General features: G+C 36.6%; 1 non-coding gene across 1 annotated transcript; it reads right to left on the bottom strand.

The window, feature by feature from the left end:
- Window positions 1-273: 273 nt before the first annotated feature.
- LOC117722087 (small nucleolar RNA SNORA17) lies at window positions 274-408 on the bottom strand. Its single transcript, XR_004608493.1, has one exon. It is a non-coding gene; the product is annotated as a small nucleolar RNA SNORA17 (small nucleolar RNA).
- Between the last annotated feature and the right edge of the window lie 8,367 nt (window positions 409-8,775).

Below are 8,775 nucleotides of genomic sequence, written 5' to 3'. Positions count from 1 at the left end.
TGCTCTAGGTCTGCACAGTACTGGGCTGGTGGTCATCTCAGGCTAGCTCCCTGCACAGCCCCCATGTTGCTGGTCTGTTGTTAATCTCAGGCTTGGTACTCAGATAATCTCTCAGTCTACAAGAGTGAGAGGGTCATCTGTCTTAAGCTCACTCCAGCCTGAAGTCCTAGGTGGGGTTCTTTTAGTCTCTGGCTTGTTCCCCATCCTGGGAGCCCATTCTGGCCTCCCAGACTCTGAACTGGTGGTTGTCTCAGACTCATTTTTTTTTCAGGGAGTGTTAGGCTTCTAATCATTCAGTTGTTTTAAGTCAGAACACCTAGTGTAGACACTGGCTCTCTCCTCTCTGCCACTGACTGACTGATGCACGTGTGATACAGCAGCCACAGCTGCAATGCTTCTAGTGGCAGGACTCTCTTATCATTTGAATAGAGCATTATTATGTTAACCCAGGATAGACAGAAATTTACTCTCCTATCCTGGCCTCCCAAGTGCTAAGATTATAGGTATGAGCCTCCATTCTCCATTACTTGATTCTCAGTTATCCAAGCTATGAGAAGGATATTAAGTACATTGAAAACTGCCTTTATACTTTTCTGCCAAAGACAAATTTTTCTATACTTGTGGTACCAACTATATAATTTTTTTTTCTGAACAGAACTTTTTTTTTTTTACCTCACCACACAGAAACTATTTATAAACAGAAATGTGGAGGGTGATGGTGATTACGTTGTTCAGAATAATAAAGTTGGCTTTCTTGATAATTAATTTGTAGCCATAATATCAAACCTAACCTTAAAGAAGAAAACTGTTTGTGAGAGAAGAAAGCCTTGTATTTCATGTGATAAAATAAATAAAATCTACAACAAAACATATCAAACATTCCCCAGTACAGACACCTTTGACACGTTTGTTTCATACAAGTATGTCATTTGTCATTTGATTGCTACTGGCCTCAGTGATATCCATGTGTTTTTATATCCCTATTTCCTGAGAGATGTGTGCAATATTTATAAAGGAAAACGTCACCCTGCTCTTACAACTCATAGCCACCAGGTGGCAGCATCACTCCTTTTTCCTCGACAGAAAACAAGAGATAAGAGAATGATGTCATAGCTTCCTACTCAAAAAGAGTACTCTGCAGACATAAGATTCAAGTCACAGAAATTCTACTGAGTTAGTTCTTAGCGTGTACTTGTTAGTTCTCCATGTTGTGCCCGTTGGTTGGCTAGAGTAAACATGGTTAACATTTTCCCCTTAGGCCAAGACCAATATTTTTGTGAAGAAATTAAAATAAAATAAAACAGAAAATTAGCATCCTACCAAAACCTTGCTAGTAGTGATGGTTTGTGATTCAGCTCACAGCAATCATTTGAAATAAAACTAAAGCCACCAACAATTTTTGAAGACAGTGTAAGAAATCAGAAGGTCTGTTGCAATTACCAAGGTTCCAGAGAACATTCTGTGCTCAGGATTGTTATTCCAGGCCCTGTCCCCTAGGAAAAGAGAACTGCATAAAGAATGAGACTACCCTGGGCCACAGTACAAAACCTTGTCCCCAAAACCAAATAAACAGCAGCAATAGCAATGACAGGAGGCTTCCTGTAACACATATCTCAAAAGTATTCATATAGATTTGTCTGTGTTATTTGTTAGAATACCGTATATTATATTAATATAGACAGCTATGCATCAGAAGGAAATGCCTAAACAGCTTTGTCTGTGATGGGAACAAAACTGAACACCAGAAATCACAATTCTACCATGTACCCCTTTTTTTTGTATAAAAGAGGGGGAAGGAAATGCGGAAGGGGCAAGGGGACAGAGTGGGAGCAAGAAGGAAAGAGATCAAGCTCTACCACACATTTTACCACAAGCTTACATTCACTGCCAACTGGCATGTGTGACCTTTCACATTATCAATGGCTTCCTGGATGATTCAGGTTCATGCAGTTCCATTTCACTCTGTCCTATGCAGTGCTCTAGGTGTGTGAGCTTCTGTGATCAACAATAGAACCATTTTCATTATAACTATAATTCTATAAAACATTTGATGATAATAATTCCATTGTTAAGATACACAACATTTACTGCTGATCTCCATGTGCTAATATATCCATGCATATGTACATGTACATATACAAACAATACATAAATCTAATCATAAAATCAATAGAAGGGGCAAGAATAACAGCTAGCATCTTCATCCCTTGGTTTTACCTTAAACTCAGCTTTTTCTGTTTGTTTATTGGATAACTATATCTCTTACAAACATTGAAGTTGAAAAGCATTAGGATTACAATTGATTATTTCCATGACATCATGCTCTTGTTCAGTGGCATCTCTCTATTGTTTATTTAGTCTTTTATTTCATCTAATGTCATATATAACATGTTAATGTTTCATTTCTGGTGTTGTGTTAAATTCCCCTAAAGCAACTTGGAGGAGAAGGGATTCATTTGGTTAATAATTACAAGCAGTCAACTATTTCAGGAATGTCAATGTTGCTAGAACTTGAATCAACTAGTCACACCATAGAACTGGGGAAATAAATACACATATGTTCACGTGCTTCCTCACTTGTGCCCAGCTGAACTTCTTCACTCTTATGCACTTAAGGTTCCTGGACCTAGGGAATAGTGCCACCCATAGTTGACTGTGTCTTCCAACATGAATTAACTTAATTAAGGTACTCCTACCATCAGACATGGCCACAGGTCTATCTAATGTAAAATTTTCCTCTAATGAGATTCTCTTTCCAGTTGATATAATATTATGTTAGCTTAACAATGAAATAACCAGCACAACAAATATAAACAAAAGTATAGATGCTGAACTATTTAACCTTTAATGTACATTGACACACTGGTTACTCTGCATTTTAGAAATAGGTTCCATCATCTGAAGGTTCATGATCCAAGTGGAATCCACTAGAAGTTATTATTTTCCTTTTTAAGGCTGAAACTGAAGATGCTTCTGTTCTTATATCAAACCACTTTCATGTGCCTCTGGTTTGGGTCACTGTGGTTCACTGTGTGAGCAGTTTGCCTTGTATAGAGCACTGGAAGCCAAAAAGAGCCATTACAATAGAATGAAAAGTACAACGTTTTCTGGGTTTTTTTTTTTTTTTTTTTTTTTTTGTTCATTTGTTTGTTTTGTTTTTAAATCTTAATCTCACTTTTGTTGTTACAATTCCTTTTTCTTTTATATTTTATACAACACACAAAGTAAAAGATAAAGAATATTCAAGGGATAATAAAAATCATTTCGTGGAAATTATCTAACATAAAGAAATAACAAGAATACATATGATAAAATATATCATATATCATTCTAAATAGTGTGACTCGATGTCTGTTATTTATCATCTTTAGAATTACTGGATTAAGGTTATTGGAATAACTACCACAGGACAATATAATTCTTCTAAGAATATTTTGTATCAATATCTTGACTATAGCTTCTTCTGAATCATATGTGGGTTTTGTCTCATGTTAAAATTCTTATTGTTTTTTTTTTATTTCCCTGGAACTGTCATTCTAAAGCAGTTAGTCCTGGGGAAAACTGAAAATATCACAGACAGGATGAACAGAAGAGGAGGATGACAATCTTCTCAGGAAAATCAAGCTGGAAAACTGTGTTTTCCATGAAATCTCAGAAATCATTTGTCTAAAGCAAGCCCATCCTAGATGTAATTAGTAGGTCTGCAAAAAGGTAAGATGGTATCTTTTCCCATTCAGGATCACCATAACAACAGCTCATGGTGACATTATTTTTGCTTTCTTTTGTTTCGTTGGTTTTGTTGTTGTTGAGTTAATGTGTAAAGAACATTTTTGTGGGGTAAGTAACTTATTCAGATGTGAAAGAGCATAGACCCTGGACCTTGCTGAACCTTGCCGAGCCTTGCTGGAGTGCAAGTTCTGGGTTTGCCACTTCCCAGTGTGCAATTCAGGCACCCTTTTGTGGAACCTCTTGCAGTCCCTCAGCTAGACCTTTGCTTTGCCAAGTCATCTGCAACAACAAGGAACTCATGGCAATTGCTACATTTTGTTAAGCTAACAGTAGTTCTTATCTACTGTACACATGAGCCACTTTGTAGAAAGGAAGGTTCTATGCTACAGTTTCTCTTAAAAGAAAGTTTCCAGGGCTTTTCCCAGTTGAAGAACACTCATGGATTGGAAGTAGATTCTATGATGATTTATTTATTGCTTTTATAGCCACAGTGTGGGAGACTGCAAACGGGAAACAAGCATCAAGTAGAGGAATTTACAAACCCTTTAAAATGCTCATATCTGGAGGTCTGACAGGATCAGAAACATTAATTTTAAGATTAAAGTTAAACATTCAAAGTTCAAACCATCTTGAGGAATGTGAGCACATGACTCTGTTACCTGTTCTCCTATTTGGGATTTATCCAGCTCCCTGTGTATATTGGAAAGATCAATACTCTTCAAAGAGATACTTTCATTTTTAAACATTGTTCTCTTCAGAGTATGTGCATGTTGTCCAGCCTTTGTGCATGCTTACTTTTATTCTCATTATTGCCAGTTTTCTTAATTTCACTAAACATTAAAAAAAAAAAAAAAAAGGGATATTGGATTATTCAATTCCTGGATTCCCTGGGAGCTCTCAGAATCTGAGCCACCAACCAAAAAACATACAGAGATTGTAGACCCAGGATACCCCTTTCCCCCACTTGACCCCTGCTCTCTGGCCTCAGTAGAAGATGATGCTCTTAATTTGACAGAGACTTAATGTGCCAGGGTAGGGGGATACCCTGGGAGGGTCCGATCCACTCAGAGGATAAGGAAAGGGGGAGATGCAGGGAGGAACTCAGTGAGGAGGAGCAGTATTGAGGAAACAAACAAACAAACAAACAACAAACAAACATTTAAAAGAGCAACCCTACCTCCAGGCTGGGTGGTACCATTATATGGGCTGGGATTGAGAACCAAATACAAAAGGAAAGAGGAGAAATCCAGCTAAGCAGGAGTATCTCTCTCTCCACTCCCCAGAAGATGACATAAAGTGTGCAGCTGCGTCCTCTCCCTGCCCCCATTCTTTCTTACTATGCTGAACTACATCTTGCTGCTGAACTACATCTTTTTTTAAACCGTGACTGAAAATAAACCCTTTCTTTCTTAAAGTCCTTTGTTTTCATGTTTGATCACATGAATGGAAACATAGCAACTACAACTGCCTTTAGTGGAATCTCTGTTTTCTCCTATATGCATGTGCTTCCGCTGACTTAAGGAAGTTACTTGTTTACTTTCTTTCACTAACCCACAGTCAGAATTCATTTTCTTTTCTTACTCCGGTTTTTCAGAGGATCAGAGAACCTGATAAAAGCAGGTTCTTTTAAGATACAACCCATTCAGGTGTTCTTCACAGAGCAATTGGCTAATAAGGCTTAAGTATACAATGTATTTAAAACATGTGCTTCCCCTGGAATTATATTTTAACCTAAATCAAATGGATACAGTCCAGATTTATTATTTTTCCACTCAAGTCCCTTTTCATGGAGTCTTACAGTGTGTTTTATATGCAAGCTACCACCCTTTTCCTCCTGGTTATAAAAGTCACTATACATGTCAGTTTTTCTTGTGGGCTTCAGGTTGATTCATGAACATAAACCAAAATATGAACTTACTCCCGGCATCTATTTTTATATCCATAAAAAAAGCAGTTCATCAGACCAGCTATTTTGTTGTTGTTGTTGCTAAGATGTGTGTGGAGACTATGTTGGATGTTGACAGTCTCTCATTTCCAGGTTGTAATTAGTAATGTAATCAAGAGACCACCTGCTTACACATCAATCATCAGGCTACTGTATAGAATGGCAAATACCATTCCAGCTTTTCAATGATTTTTATGAAGTAAAGCTTTACAAGTGACTGGCTTTTTCATTAATTACTGTCATGGGCATATATATTCCAAAATACAACCTTCTCAGTCTGTACAATATTACTTGAATGTATATACACTTTTAGGATTTACCATTTGGTATTGAACAAATAATTGACATGCTTTTCCCCAGAAAACACTGTTTCTCCTACTCTTGGAATTCCTCCGTTGCTTGTAGTTCTATGCACCACTGAGACCATGCATTTGAGAGAGGTCATGGACAGGTTTGTGGGGGAATTTGGAGGGAGGAAAAACGAAAGCGAAATAATATACTCATATTGTGGTCTCATAAAAAGTAATAAAAATCTTTACAAATGACTTCCATAGCTCCTGAGAGTTACTGTATCATATGGAAGTAAAGAGTTATTATCACACATTAAATTCTCGTTTTCTTCAGTAAAACTTAACTTTATAATGTTGCATTAAAAACACTTTATGCAAAAAAATAAAATCTAGCAATGAGAGTGTACAGTGGCACCTTTACATGCCAAATAAACAAAAACCCCACAAATTATCTGGGGAAAATAATTAAGAGGTTTAGTATTGACATTGCAACTGCACTTATATATTTTGTATATTTCTGGACTATTATTTAAAAATACCGTGTGTGTGTGTGTGATATATATATATATATATATATATATATATATATATATATGAAAGAAAATTCATTAAAGTGGCTTGCGGATGTGGTCCAACTCATCCAACAATGGCTGATCTAAGAATTCAGCACTTGATCAGTCTACAGAGCTAGATATCTTAGCTTGTCTTCAGTATTTATCCTAATCCCAAAGAAGTAGGCTCTAATGCCAGTGAAGATTCTAACAGACTTGCTAGTAAAAGTGAGATCAAACAGGCAAAAAGAACAAGCTTGTTTCTCTTGTGTTCTTTATATAGGCTTCCAATAGAAGATAAAAGTTGGATCTTTGCATCTCAAAAGATCTGAATTAAAGGTGTATCTTTCCACCTCAAAGATCCAGACTAAAAGTGGGAGTCCAATTTCAAATGATTTAATTAACCAAAAACCCCTGCACAGGTATGCTCAGTCATTTTTGGCTTTTAAAAAATTTAAAAAATGCAGATGCAGTCGAATTGACAGCCAAGAATAGCCATCGCAATAATATTGCCTTAAAGCATAGCCCAGAAAGGAATTCTTACATTATGTCTAAAGTACTTGACAATTACTTTGGAGGATGGGATTGTGTGAAATCTTTAGAGCTCAACTGGGTGAGAACACAGATTTTTGAAAAATCCCCTTTGGATTTGTTTTGTATGGTTGGTTCTAGAGGGAGTTCAGGAGGAAGAGTTATTACATTTTATATCACATGTCACATAAATGTATCCAGATAATGGAGGAGTCTAAACTTATATCCCTTCTGATCACATCTTTGTACAGTGCTCTGACAAATCTCTGATTTAAGCCCTTTAACGTCATCTCAGCCACACTCACAGGCTTCTTTCCATTTCTAGTTATAAGCCATCCGATCCAGTTGCAATTTCATTTTCATGTTTTCTGTTGTGCTGATTTAACCCTGATAGATGTCTGCTCTCTGTGCCTCTTCCACCGTTCCCTGACTTCAAGCTGGCATTGGAGGAGGCAGGGAAAGTCTTTTCAAGGTTCACCTCGGGGGTTTTCCTTACACATTCTTCACCTCATCTTTTGAGATAGGGCCTTTCATTTAACTTGGAGCTCACTAATTTAGTTAGATATGATGGCTAGCTGGCCTAGGGACCTTACTGTGTCTGGCTCCCCAGTTTAGAGATTATAGCCATCTTTCCACATCAGTGTTTCAAAATTCTGATTTAGAAAACCAGACTCACGACGCAAAGCTCAGTAATTTTTATTCATCTTTTGATTCACAAGCATCAAAGATAAATGCATGAAGAACTCAAGATGAATAAAGCAGAATGCTAAACTAACCCCAAGAGCCTGCTGAATGTAGGGTCCTGTGTGTCTGACAGATCTTACACTATGGAACCAATTCTAATAATCAACAGATTGATATAAGATCTCAGGCAACAGTAGGATGATCATTCACCAAAAATATGAGTACAGATATCTCTTAGGAAGAGCACCCAAAAGCTATGGGCTCATTCTTGCCTTAGAAAGCTCTAGGATGGAGGATCATTTTGAAAGGGCAAATTAGACAGGGTAGCTTTCAGTTATTGCAAATGAAGAAAACTCAGTGTGATAAAGATGATCAAATGTATCTAACTGGATTTCAGATGTTATTGTAAACTTACATTGATGTGAATTCCTTGTCACTTAACAACATGTCTTTTGTTTGTGCAGAAACTGGATTAAATATGGTGGCCTTACATATACAAATATTGTGTGACCCAATATTTGGGGTTGAGAAAATCAATGTGCAGAAGCAATAGTGTAAAAATGCCTTGCATAAAAGTGTGGGCTCTGAAGAAGTCAAGGGTTTGAGTGGTTCTATTTTTCCAAGGTAGTTGACCTTGGGTCTGTTATTACTTCAACTCTCTGTACTTTATTACATTCTGAAAAATAGAACTACTAGAAAGAGCAACATAATTGATTTACTTTAATTTCCTTTTAATATAAATAGGGAATTAAATGATCTAAATGAGTTTCACATGCAAAACAATTAAATGCCAACATAGGAGAGACATTCACATGCAATAGCTACAATTGTTAAAAGTTTATCCATGAGTTTAGTTAATTAATGGTAATTTTATACAAGAATTAAAGTAAACCTGCTATGCAATTGTGCCTAAGAAGACTGCTGTGTTCACAAAAATAAATGCATGCTCTATATATTTCAGAAAATCATGTAAACACTTCTAAAAGTAATTTGTAACGGATTTTTAAATTATAGCACATATTTGACAATGAATGCAATGGAATCT

The sequence above is a fragment of the Arvicanthis niloticus genome, chromosome 16 (genome assembly GCF_011762505.2).
Source record: "Arvicanthis niloticus isolate mArvNil1 chromosome 16, mArvNil1.pat.X, whole genome shotgun sequence".
Classification (NCBI taxonomy): Eukaryota; Metazoa; Chordata; class Mammalia; order Rodentia; family Muridae; genus Arvicanthis; species Arvicanthis niloticus.
The sequence above is the reverse complement of the archived record's forward strand: the minus strand, read 5'-3'. Positions and strand labels throughout refer to the sequence as shown.